Here is a 14,262-nt window from a genome sequence, read left to right on the forward strand (position 1 = left end):
CGGTACTTTGCAATATTATAAGGCACAGTGTATAGTATTTTTATATATTTACTCTCTTCGTTTGATCCTCAATTCCTCTGCTTAATATCAAGTTATTCGTGTTTGTAGAATGAAAATCCCATGAGGTAGATAAAGCAACTTAATTTATGGATGAAGAATCAGGCTAGGAAGTTCAGCCACCAATTTGCAAACTGGTGTTGGTCCTTAAATGCTTACTGGTAAGTGACAAAACAAAAAAATTAAGGATAATTTTGTCATGTAGTTGCCAGCTGTCCTTTCTTGGAAATGATTGATTTCCTTTACTCTGAGACTGTCTTTCACTTTTTTAGGGGATGTTCGAGGGCTTTTTCTGATACGAAATTAGATGCCATTCCTTTCTCCAGGGGATCTTCCCAACCCAGGGGTCGAACCTGGCTCTCCTGCATTGCCAGCAGATTCTTTACCATCTGAGCAGCAAGGAAAGCCCTGTGAAATAATAGTGCTGATAAATTTGTTGGTGGGTTTTAATAACACTCACTTTGTAAAGAATAATTTGACGGCTCCCTCTAGGTCTCCCAGTTGTTTTTGAAATTTTAGTGGTCTGAGACGTCCAAATGACTGTACCCTGCTAAGCTTCTTTCCCCCACAGGAAAATTAAAATTTGACAACTGTTTACTGAAAACAACTGTAACATTGACTACAAAACAGTAACAGCAGTTACCTTCTGTTGAGTGCCTACTGCTGACTTCTGCTTTATGTGTATTCTCTCATTTCCTCCTCACAGGAGCTCAAGGAGGAAGGTGAGACTCATTTCACAGAAAAAGAAATTGAAACTTGTGTGAGGTCCCATATGTGGCAATTTAAGATTTAAACCTATGTTTGTCTGGTTTTGAAGCCTATTCTTTTTAAAAGCCTGTTCAGCCATTTTACCTCCTTTTTATATATTCTAAGGTAAACTGTTTGACCAGTTTCAAGTTTTAAAAATATTGAATAATTACTCTTCAGTTTCTTGGTATGTCTAATTATGGGGTTTCAGAGGAACTAATGGCACCCCACTCCAGTACTCTTGCCTGGAGAATCCCATGGATGGAAGAGCCTGGAAGGCTGCAGTCCATGGGGTCGCTAAGAGTCAGACATGACTGAGCGACTTCACTTTCACTTTTCACTTTCATGCATTAGAGAAGGAGGTAGCACCCCACTCCAGTATTCTTGCCTGCAAAATCCCAGGGTGAGGGAGCCTGGTGGGCTGCCGTCTATGGGGTCGCACAGAGTCAGATACGACTGAAGCGACTTAGCAGCAGCAGCAGCAGAGGAACTTAAAAGCCTCTTGATGAAAGTGAAAAAGAAGAGCGATAAAGTTGGCTTAAAGCTCAACATTCAGAAAACTAAGATCATGGCATCTGGTCCCATCACTTCATGGGAAATAGATGGGGAAACAGTGTCAGACTTTATTTTTGAGGGCTCAAAAATCACTGCAGATGATGATTGCAGCCATGAAATTAAAAGACGCTTGCTCCTTGGAAGGAAAGTTATGACCAACCTAAATACCATGTTCAAAAGCAGAGACATTACTTTGCCAACAAAGGTCCGTCTAGCCAAGGCTATGGTTTTTCCAGTAGTCATGTATGGATGTGAGAGTTGGACTATGAAGAAAGTTGAGCACTGAAGAATTGATGCTTTTGAACTGTGGTGTTGGAGAAGACTCTTGAGAGTCCCTTGGACTGCAAAGAGATACAACCAGTCCATTCTAAAGGAGATCAGTCCTGGGTGTTTTTTGGAAGGAATGATGCTAAAGCTGAAACTCCAGTACTTTGGCCACCTCATGTGAAGCGTTGACTCATTGGAAAAGACTCTGGTGCTAGGAGGGATTGGGGGCAGCAGGAGAAGGGGATGACAGAGGATGAGATGGCTGGATGGCATCACTGACTCGATGGACGTGAGTTTGAGTGAACTCCGGGAGTTGATGATAGACAGGGAGGCCTGGCGTGCTGCGATTCGTGGGGTCGCAAAGAGTCGGACACGACTGAGCGACTGAACTGAACTGAGCACAGCTGATGTGAATAAAGTAGAAATATAAGAGTTGGAGGAGTGGGTTGAGAAGGAACATTGATGGAAGGAGTGAGAAAAATATCTTCTTGTTTCACACAGTTCCGGTCTTCTAAAAGTTTTTTGTTCAGTCGCAAAGTTACGTCTGACTCTCTGCGACCCCAAGGACTGTAGCTTGCCAGGCTTCCTTGTCCTTTACTCTCTCCTAGAGTTTGCTCATGTTCATCCAACCATCGCATCCTCTGTCGTCCCCTTCTGCCTTCAGTCTTTCTCAGCATCAGGGTCTTTTCCAATGAGTTTGGCTCTTCACATCAGGTGGCCAAAGCATTAGAGCTTCAGCATCAGTCCTGAAAACATATTGATTGTTAAAGACCCTAATTCTCAGAGTAGAAGCACCATTACTGTATTTGTAAATTTTCTTCCAACTAATTAAGTATATCTTATTAAAATTTTTAGCAATAAAGTATCACTCAGTGCTACTACTCAGGTAACCAGTATTAATATTTTGGTGCTTTCCATTTTATTCAGTTGACAGAAACAAGAACAGAGGAAACATGCACACAGGTGATGTTATAAAGTAAGGATTTCCCCATATTATTTACAATCTCGTATGAAAAGCATAATTTTAATGGTTGAGCAGTATTTCATTCTGGTGACCCTCTAATTTATGGGATCATTTCCCAATTTAGGGGTATTTAAGTTGCTTTCAGGTCCCCCTCGACCTTTATTATTTAAAACCATTTGGAGAAAATCTTTGAGGATAATTTATTTTTCTCTATTTCTAGAAGTGACATTTCCGAGTTGAAAGGTATGGTATGGTTGAAGATCTTAATTATGTCTTAGAAAGGTGCCTTTCTGAGCAGAACAAACCAGAACAAGGAAATACGGTTGGAAAACTTGCTCTGGGCAAGAGCATTCCAGGGTCCTGTTAACTGGCCTATGAATAAATTACTCCCTAACCTTCCATTAGAGCATTTTTCCTTTTGGCTAACTAGAACTAATGTTGAGTGTTCATAATGGTGTCCTTCTGGAAAAATAGAATTGCACTAGTTTATTCTTCACATAAACCCCTTTTTAAATTTTGCATTATTAATGTACTTTATTAGAAAACAGTAAATTAAAGTCTTATGTTTAAAAAGAGTAAAAATTTTAATATGTGTATGGTAAATACTTGTAACTCTCAAGTATTAGCCTGCATCCAAATCTCCTGGAGAGCTATCAGGCTCGAACTGCTAGGCACCAGTTGGCAAAGTGAGGTGGACCTTGAAAATTTACATTTCTAATAAGTTCCTGTTGCCAAACCCAAGTTTGTGTGCCTGGTGCACACTCAGTAAGCCCAAACAAACCAAACAGGGGGTTTGGAGCAGAGAGAGGTTTATCACAAGGGCCGAGCAAGGAAAATAGGCTGCTAGAGCTCATAAAGTCCGAACTCTCTGAAGAGTTTTTATCTGCAAAACGTAGAGGGGAGGGCTGCAAGGTGTGTGACCTTCCCCTGGAACAGTGTGATGATGTTCCAGGAATCTCAGTTATTAGCCTTCTGATCCCAACCAGTCTGGGATCCAGAGCTTGTGCTCTGCCTGAAGTTACCATCCTCCACCTGGATGGGAGTTCTTAGTTCATGTCGAGGAACTATGAGATTGTTCTGTACAGCTCTTGAGGAGGAGCGGGGCCCTGTCTCGGTGCTGCGCTATTCATCCTTGACTGCCTTTCCTTTGTTTCTGCATTCGTTCACTCTTCTGTTTGAATCTGCCCTCTAGAACTCTGGGGAGTTCTAGGAAGTTAAACTTTTCCCTACAAACAAGGAAGTGTAGAGACAAGGAAAGGCTTTTTCACATAGGGTCCTGCTTGGTTTCATTCCCTGATGATGATGTTGCTCCAGAGAATATACTTTGAAAACCATTGATACTTACTAATGGGTCTTTTAACCCTGGGCTTAAAAAAACTCTGGTTTTGATATCAGCATCAGTTTATTTTCAAATTTGGCAGGTAATTCTGGTGTAGTAGGGTTGAGAATCACTGGTGTATACAACTAATGGAGTTATAAATGATGAAAATTTTTTAATAGAAAGATTTTAAAAGACTGAGATTAAAAAATAATAATACACCAAATTTAAGAGCCAGGACTAGTTTCTAGCTTTCTGGTCTATCCCTATGTGTAAACAATTTAAATCTCTATGGGAAAACAAAATCTGAAATCTTTTGTAAAATTAGGACAACAATAAGGTGATCACCAATGTACTGGAACAGAAATTTTATAATACAGTTTTTATAGGTGGCATTTCATGTTGTTAGAAATGATGTGATATAACATTATTAATGATCATTACTATTATAAACATTTATAAACATAAATTTACTGTTATTACTTATCATTATCTTGTTAAAAACCAGATATTTATGCTGGGATGGGGAGACCTATTCAATAGTGAGTTTTTTAAGAGCAAGTAGTTAATCATAGTGTCCAGTAGGTGGCAATAATAATCTTTCATACAACTTTCAAAAAATAGTTGTATACTTAACTGGTAAATACTTGTTTTCTCATTTGATTATACAAATGAAATAGCAAAAATACTTTATAGACAACTTGGAACTTTGTTTCTGTTTTAACTTTTATCATTGAGTTTTTCAAGTATACAGGAAAAAAACACACCCATTTGCTTACCACCTAGCATCAGCAATTATCAAATTATGCTATTGTTCTAGATATGTCTATCCCTTCCATCTACCTACCACTCCTCAGCTTGTCCTCATCCTTGCCAGAGTAATTAAAAGTAAATCCCAGTAAGAGTTTTAAGAATAGTCAAGCTATAATTACAAGATGATTTTAGATCCGTTTTTCAGAACCCAGTTTATTTGTGTTCTGCCCTAGCCATTGAGGGCATTTAGGTTCTTAAGATTGTATTTTTCATGTAATAATGGGTGAAAGCCCTGTTTCTAGTTCTTTGAGAATAGTAACATGTTAGACAAAAGATTATATATAAATATTAAACAGTTTTAAAAGAAAAAAGTTGGTATCCTCACTAAAATTTTTGTTTTGAATCAAAATATGAGATTAGAAATGTAACTATTATAAGGAATAGTTTGAAATAATATGCAGCTTTCATTCTGAGGATATCCAAAAGAATAGAAAATCTTCAGTCAGTTCAGTTGCTAAGTCGTGTCTGACTCTTTGTGACCCCATGGACTGCAGCATGCCAGGCTTCCCTGTCCATCACCAACTCCTGGAGCTTACTCGAACTCATGTCCATCCAACCATCTCATCCTCTATCATCCACTTCTCCTCCTGCCTTCAATCTTTCCCAGCAAGAGGGTCTTTTCTAGTGAGTCAGTTCTTCGCATCAGGAGACCAAAGTATTGGAGCTTCAGCTTCAGCATCAGTCCTTCCAATGAATATACAGGACTGATTTCCTTTAGGATGGATTGGTTGGATCTCCTTGCAGTCCAAGGGACTCTCAAGAGTCTTCTCCAACACCACAGTTCAAAAGCATTAATTCTTTGGCGCTCAGCTTTCTTTATAGTCCAACGCTCACATCCATACATGACTACTGGAAAAAACATAGCTTTGACTAGACTTTCAGTTCAGTTCAGTTCAGTCACTCAGTCGTGTCCGACTCTTTGCAACCTCATGAATCACAGCACGCCAGGCCTCCTTGTCCATCACCAACTCCTGGAGTTCACCCAGATTCACGTCCATCGAGTCAGTGATGCCATCCAGCCATCTCATCCTCTGTCGTCCCCTTCTCCTCCTGCCCCCAATCCCTCCCAGCACCAGAGTCTTTTCCAATGAGTCAACTCTTCACATGAGGTGGCCAAAGTACTGGAGTTTCAGATTTAGCATCATTCCTTCCAAAGAAATCCCAGGGTTGATCTCCTTCAGAATGGACTGGTTGGATCTCCTTGCAGTCCAGTTCAGTTCAGTTCAGTTGCTCAGTCGAGTCTGACTCTTTCTGACCCCTTGAATCACAACACGCCAGGCCTCCCTGTCCATCACCAACTCCCGGAGTTCACTCAGACTCGCATCCATCGAGTCAGTGATGCCATCCAGCCATCTCATCCTCGGTCATCCCCTTCTCCTCCTGCACCCAATCCCTCCCAGCATCAAAGTCTTTTCCAGTGAGTCAGCTCTTCGCATGAGGTGGCCAAAGTACTGGAGTTTCAGCTTTAGCATCATTCCTTCCAAAGAAATCCCAGGGTTGATCTCCTTCAGAATGGACTGGTTGGATCTCCTTGCAGTCCAAGGGACTCTCAAGAGTCTTCTCCAACACCACAGTTCAAAAGTATCAATTCTTCGGCCCTCAGCCTTCTTCACAGTCCAACCCTCACATCCATACATGACCACTGGAAAAACCATAGCCTTGACTAGACGGGTCTTAGTTGGCAAAGTAACGTCTCTGCTTTTGAATATGCTATCTAGGTTGGTCATAACTTTTCTTCCAAGGAGTAAGCGTCTTCTAATTTCATGGCTGCAATTACCATCTGCAGTGATTTTGGAGCCCCCCAAAATAAAATCTGACACTGTTTCCACTGTTTCTCCATCTATTTCCCATGGAATGATGGGACCAGATGCCATGATCTTTAACTACAGCTTAATGTTTCAAGATGGAGGAGTAGAAGGACATGCACTCATTTTCTGCAAGTGAAGTCACTCAGTCGTGTCCAACTCTGCGACCCCGTGGACTGTAGCCCACCAGGCTCCTCTGTCCGTGGGATTCTCCAGGCAAGAATACTGGAGTGGGTTGCCATTTCCTTCTCCAGGGGATCTTCCCGACCCAGGGATCAAACCCAGGTCTCCTGCATTGCAGGCAGACGCTTTAACCTCTGAGCCACCAACTCCAAAATTACAACTTGCTGCTGAACAACTGCCAACAGGAGAATGTTAGATCCCACCAAAAAAAGATACCCACATCCAAGGGTAAAGGAAAAGTCCTAGCAAGATGGTAGGAGGGGCAAAATGGTGTTTAGAATCAAACGCCATACCCACCAAAGATGCTCAGAGGGTTCAAACAAACCTTGTGCACATCAGGACCCAGAGACTTACACCAGAACTTACGCATTACTGGGGAAACAGACTCTTGGAGGGCACAAACAAAATCTTGTGCACACCAGGACCCAGGAGAAATGAGCAGCGTCCCTACACGAGACTGACCCAGACTTGCCCATGAGTGTTCAGGAGTGTCCAGCAGAGGCGTGGGTAGGCGGTGGCTGCTGCAGGGTTGGAGGCACTGAGTGAGGCTGTGGGTATTTGAAGGAGGTTGCCTTTATCTTCCTTACTTCTACCATAATTTGGCCTCAGGTCAAACAATAGGGAGGGAACACAGCCCCACCCATCAACAGAAACTTGGATTAAAGATTTACTGAGCATGGCCCCACCCATCAGAACAAGACCCAGTTTCTCCCCCAGTCTCTCACATCAAAAAGCTTCCATAAGACTCATCCTTATCCATCAGAGAGCAGACAGAATGAAAACCACAATCACAGAAAACTAACCAAACTGATCACATGAACCACAGCCTTGTCTAACTCAGTGAAACTATGAGCCATGTCATGTAGGGCCACTCAAGACGGATGGGTCATGGTGGAGAGTCCTGACAAAACATGGTCCACTGGAGAAGGGAATGGTAAACCACTTCAGTATTCTTTGCTTGAGAACCCCATGAACCGTATGAAAAGGCAAAAAGACAGGACACTGAAAGATGAACTCCCCAGGTTGGTAGGTGCCCAATATGCTACTCAAGATTGGTGGAGAAGTAACTCCAAAAAGGACGAAGAGACAGAGCCAAAGCAAAAACAACCCCCAGTTTGGGATGTGACTGGCAATGAAAATAAAGTCTGATGCTGTAAAGAGCAATATTGCATAGGAACCTGGAATGTTAGGTCCATGAATCAAGGCAAATTGGAAGTCGTCAAACAGGAGATGGCAAGAGTGAACATAGACATTTTAGGAATCAGTGAACTAAAATGGACTGGAATGGGCAAATTTAATTCAGATGACCATTATATCTACTACTGTGGGCAAGAATCCCTTAGAAGAAATGGAGCAGCCATCATAGTCAATAAAAGAGTCTGAAATGCAGTACTTGGATGCAGTCTCAAAAATGACAGAATGATGTCTGTTCATTTCCAAGGCAAACCATTCACTATCACAGTAATCCAAGTCTATGCCCTGACCAGTAATGCTGAAGAAGCTGAAGTTGAATGGTTCTATGAAGACCTACAAGACCTTTTAGAACTAACACCCCCAAAAGATGTCCTTTTCATTATAGGGGACTGGAATGCAAAAGTAGGAATTCAAGAGATACCTGGAGTAATAGGCAAATTTGGCCTTGGAGTACAAAATGAAGCAGGGCAAAGGCTAATAGAGTTTTGCCAAGAGAATGCACTGGTCATAGCAAACACCCTCTTCCAACAACACAAGAGAAGACTCTACATATAGACATCACCAGATGGTCAATACTGAAATCAGATTGATTATATTCTTTGCAGCCAAAGATGGAGAAGCTCTATACAGTCAGCAAAAACAAGACTAGAAGCTGACTGTGGCTCAGATCATGAACTCCCTATTGCCAAATTCAGAAAGTATTACTGTATTCTTTTATTGAAAAGAAACAGAAGGACATTAGGTAAATTTTGCAAGTAGAGAAAGGAAGAACAGAGTGAAGAATTTAAAGAAAACAATGACCCATAATTCTTTAAATAACTGCTTAACATTTTGTTGTGCTTTTTCTTCTTCTCTTGTAGAAGTCTATTTCTGCCCCGGCCCCCCCGCCCCCCCCCAATAACATGGTTGTGATCATGCTGGGTATAGGGTAGGAAGAGAAGCTGGCTTTGGAGGTTTTTCACATGTCTAGCTCTTCAGGCTTTGATTTGAAAAAAGCCAACCAAAAGCAATTTTCAAGTATTTGCTAAATGAAAGGCCTAAAACTTCCTGTATCTCACCATTATATGTTACATAAAACTTCATAGCATTGTTTCCTAAGTTGGTAATTACTTTAGTGAAAACTAATTTATATAAATTTTTAAGTTAAATAGGATAACCCAGTGTTTCCAAAAAGGCAATGAGTATACCATTAATGGCAAGAAAGACCAAGAAAGGAATTTTGATGGTAAGTGAATCACATCTTAGAATTAATAGTTAAGTACTTTTTACTGTATTATAGGAAAATATAACCTGCACATGAAAGAATATGACTTCATTGATACTGTTGCCTAGGTGACTGTTTGTAAAGTCTATTTAAAAACATTATTTATTTTCAGTTGCTCAGTCATGTCCTACTCTTTGCAACACCATGGACTACAGCATGCCAGGCTTCCCTGTCCTTTACCATCTCCTGGAGTTTGCTCAAACTCATGTCCACTGAGTTGGTAATGCCATCCAACCATGTCATCCCCTTCTCCTGCCTTCACTCTTTTCCAGCATCAGGGTCTTTTCCACAAGTTGCCTTTTCATTTCAGGTGGCCATAGTATTGGAGCTTCAGCTTTAGCATCAGTCCTTCCAATGAATATTCAGGGTTGATTCCCTTTAGGATTGACTGGTTTGATCTCCTTTCAGTCCAAGGGACTCTAAAGAGTCTTCTCCAGCACTACAGTTTGAAAGCATAAATTATATAAATATGTAAACTATGTAAACTGCTTTTCAAATTGTTTATACCACTACTCTTAACTTAGACTGGAAACTACTAATCTGTGGCTCTCGTGTTGTCATCCCCTGTGTCCAGCTAGGCAGATTATGACGGATGATGTGACTCATGGAAGGCTTTCCCACTGATTGCTACGTGGTCTCAGGTATTTTTTTCTCTTAGTACAGTGCTCCATGTAGTCACACTGTTGACTAGAAGTGTATTGGAATATTAAAACACTCTTTTCATCCTGTGCCTCAAGGTACAAGGTAATCAACTTAGTCTTGAAATTTTTTCAAATGTTGCCACTGTCACATAAATGCAACTCCTTCTTAGAAAGCTGTCATTTCAATCTATTAGTCATGTTAACTGAGGAGCTGGCTTATTCTTACTTTATTCTTGTTTAGTTAAAATATTTTTGTTTTCCTTCCTATTTTAATATTTAATTGAATCTTTTTTCATTTGGACTAGAAAAAACTCTGAGACATTTACTGCAGCTTTATAGCTCAAAGTTAGGGAAAATGACTTAAAAGAGGAGGAAAGATGATACAAGGTTACACATGAATGCTGGCAGTTTAGGAGGTTAGGGAGGCCTTCAGCGGCCTATATGGATTAGGAGGATGTTGGTTATATGATATATATTGATTATAGCTTGTCACTTGAAATTAATATATGGTTTTGAATTACAAGTAGCATTTTTCAAAGTGGAAAGTTAATGAGTTGCTTCTTAAAATTTTGACTAAGCTAACATGATAAAGTTGATGATTAAACCCTAAAAGATAATTCAAACCTGAGAGGAATAAAAGAATGGAAGGAGGAGGGATTGATGAAAAATAAAAGGGTTTCGTGATATACATGAAACCAGGATTCAAGTTTTAGGAGTCGTAGTTTATGCTAACATCACATTCTAACTCCAGCTCTTACTAAATGAGCATTCACTGCCTTATGAACCTCAGTCTTTTTGGCTGTAACACAGTTGTAAGAAAGATCACCCTTATTAACTCAAAGTGTTATAAAAACCAATCAGATAATATAAATGAAATTATTTTATAAAATTAAGATACAATCAACTGCTGTTATCATAAATACTAGGATAATATGTGAGCCTCAACATGTAAATAACTCAAACTAGATTAAAAAAAAAAATTCTTGCTTTTCATTTCTGCCCATAATGGAATAACATGTGTCAGAGTTGTTCCTCTACCTGTGAACAGCTAGAAAACTGAACAAAATACTTGAAGCAATTGTTTTCTGACTTTGGAAAACATGCAGTACTTGAGTGTGTTCTCTGAATAGATGGAAATGAATAAGTCATACGGAAGCCTCAGCATTCTTACCTGATGTCACTTTCCAGACCCAGTACAGAAGAGGGAGACCGAGGAATGCAAGGCAGTCTCTGTATAGAAGCCACTGAGGTCTGATTTTGGGAAGGTTGTGGCAGCTTCAGTTTGTGAGGTGCAACACCAGAGATGTGGGAGCTATGCAGAGGAGCTCCAAGGCTATGCAGGAGGTTTCATTGAGACTTTGCTCTGTGCTAAATCACTGCAGATGGTGATTGCAACCATGAAATTAAAAGACACTTACTCCTTGAAAGGAAAGTTATGACCAACCTAGATAGCATAGTCAAAAGCAGAGACATTACTTTGCCGACTAAGATCTGTCTAGTCAAGGCTATGGTTTTTCCAGTAGTCATGTATGGATGTGAGAGTTGGACTGTGAAGAAAGCTGAGCACCGAAGAAGTGATGCTTTTGAACTGTGGTGTTGGAGAAGACTCTTGAGAGTCCCTTGGACTGCAAGGAGATCCAACCAGTCCATTCTGAAGGAGATCAGCCCTGGGTGTTCTTTGGAAGGAATGATACTACAGCTGAAACTCCAGTACTTTGGCCACCTCATGCGAAGAGTTGACTCATTGGAAAAGACTCTGATGCTGGGAGGGATTGGGGCCAGGAGGAGAAGGGGACAACAGAGGATGAGATGGCTGGATGGCATCACCAAGTCTATGGACGTGAGTTTGAGTGAACTCCGGGAGTTGGTGATGGACAGGGAGGCCTGGCGTGCTGCAGTTCATGGGGTTGCAAGGAGTCAGACACGACTGAGCGACTGAACTGAACTGAACTGAAGTAAGGTGCACGTGCATAGTATGAAATGCCATAGGCTAGATTAAATGCAATTACTGGGAAGCTGTAAGTTGAACAGTTCACAGAACCTACATGTGGCTGAGACACACTTCAGTTTTGGCCAATAGAGTGGCAAGTGAGCAATCAATAGATACCCTAGAGTTATGTCTTCGGATGGGGCTAAAGGAGCTCTAGAGTAAAGGCTACTCTAGACCACCAATAACAATTTAAAAACAATCTCAAAAGGATCAAACTAATTGGCGAGTAACAGCCTGCCAAATTCCACACTCTTTAAAAGCAGAAAACAAAATCCAAAATTTTAAGAACATAGTTTTTATAGTGTCTGTGTGTATGCTGTTTGCTCCGTGGCTGACTCTTTGGGACCCCATGAACTGTAGCCTACCAGGCTCCTCTGTCCATGGAATTTTCCAGACAATATTACTGGAGCAGGTTGCCACTTCCTACTGCAGGGGATCTTTCCGACCCAGGGATCAAAATCACTTCTCTTGTGTCTCCTGCATTGGCAGGCAGACTCTTCACCCCTGTGCCACCTAGGAAGCCCTACCCAATAAAAATTATGACAGAAAAATGTGAAGCAGAAAATCAGTCAGTAGAAACTGACTCAGAAATTATGGAAATGAATGAAATAGCTGACATGGGCTTTAAAACAACATCATAAATATGCTCAAGTATGTAATGGAAAATATGAACAGAATGAGAGAAATGGAAGACGTTAAAAATAGGCAAAGGGAACTTTAGAGCCTCAGTGCAACTTAGAAATACAATATCTGAATGAAAAATTCACCTACAGATTATCAGCTGATTACCCACCACAGAAGAAAAGAAGCATGACTTGAAGATACTGCAATAGAAACTATATAAATTGAGATACAGAATGAAAGTAATAATAAAAGGCCAGATCCTCAGTAATCTGAGGAATATGATCTCACATATGCAAAATTGGAGTATCTTAATATGGCAGAGAAGAGGAGCCAGGAAATATATATTTGAAGGAATAACGGTTTAACAAACAGGATGAAAACTATGATTTCTAAATCTAAGAAAACAAACTCCCAGCAGGATAATTGAAGGGAAAACCATTTTAAAACATATCATACTCAATTTTTTGAAAACCAGTGATAATGTAAAACTCTTGAAAGCAGCTGGAGAAACAAAAGCAGCTGGGATAGCAAGATAAATTACTGATTTCTTCCCAGAAATAATGTAAGCCAAATAAGGAATGGAATGATAACTGTAATATGGTTTTAAAAAGTTAACATAAGATTCTATGTAAAGTGAAAATATCCTTCAAAGATGAGCGCAGTATAAAGATTTTTTTTGACAAATAAAAGCACAGAGAATTTATTTCCAGCGGACCTTAATTACAAGAAATATTAAAGGAAGTCTTTCTAGAGGAAGAAAAGTGATACCAGTAAAAACCCAGTTCCAAATGAGTGAAGAATGCCAGCAGTGGAAAATATACAGGAAAATATGAAAAATGCTTTTCTAATTTTATCCTTTCTTTAAAAAAAATTACCTTTTAAAACAAATGTAACAGTGAATGGCAGGTCTTTTAACAGATTTGAAGGAGGATGTATGAAAAGAGTAACATATAGGTCAGCATGGTATATATTTATACTTGGCTCCTTTCATTTGGGTTGGGTACAGTTTTCTGTGTTTACCTACTATTTTTTTTTAATCTACTGTTTTTAATGGATGAAATCCAATGTCAAAAGTCAATCTAAAATTTTTTGCTGTTGTGTTAGAACCAATTTGCATTTTTGAAAACAAGTATTGTAGTAGAACTGACTGTATAGTTCACCAAATATGACAAAAGTTTGCACCTGTGTTCAGTTCAGTTCACTTCAGTTGCTCAGTCATGTCCAACTCTCTGTGACCCCATGAACTACAGCATGCCAGGCCTCCCTGTTTATCACCAATTCCCAGAGTTTACTCAAACTCATGTCCATTGAGTCGGTGATGCCATCCAACTATCTCATTGTCTGTTGTCCCTTTCTCCTCCCGCCTTCAATCTTTCCCAGCATGAGGGTCTTTTCTAGTGAGTCAGTTCTTCACATCAGGTGGCCAATGTATTGGAGTTTCAGCTTCAGTATCAGTCCTTCCAATGAATATTCGGGACTGATTTCCTTTAGGATGGACTGGTTGGATCTCCTTGCAAGGAACTCTCTAGAGTCTTCTCCAGTACTACAGTTCAAAAGCATCAATTCTTCAAAGCTCAGCTTTCTTTACAGTACAACTCTCACATCCTTATGTGACTACTGGAAAAGCCATAGTTTTGACTAGGTGGATCTTTATTGGCAAAGTAATGTCTCTACTTTTTAATATGCTGTTTAGATTGGTCATAACTTTTCTTCCAAGGAGCAAATGTCTTTTAATTTCATGGCTGCATTCACCATCTCTGCAGTGATTTGGGAGCCCAAAATAATAAAGTCTATTGCTGTTTCCACTGTTTCCTTTCTATTTGTCACGAAGTGATGGGAC

This window comes from Capra hircus, chromosome 6, assembly GCF_001704415.2.
Source record: "Capra hircus breed San Clemente chromosome 6, ASM170441v1, whole genome shotgun sequence".
Taxonomy (NCBI): domain Eukaryota; kingdom Metazoa; phylum Chordata; class Mammalia; order Artiodactyla; family Bovidae; genus Capra; species Capra hircus.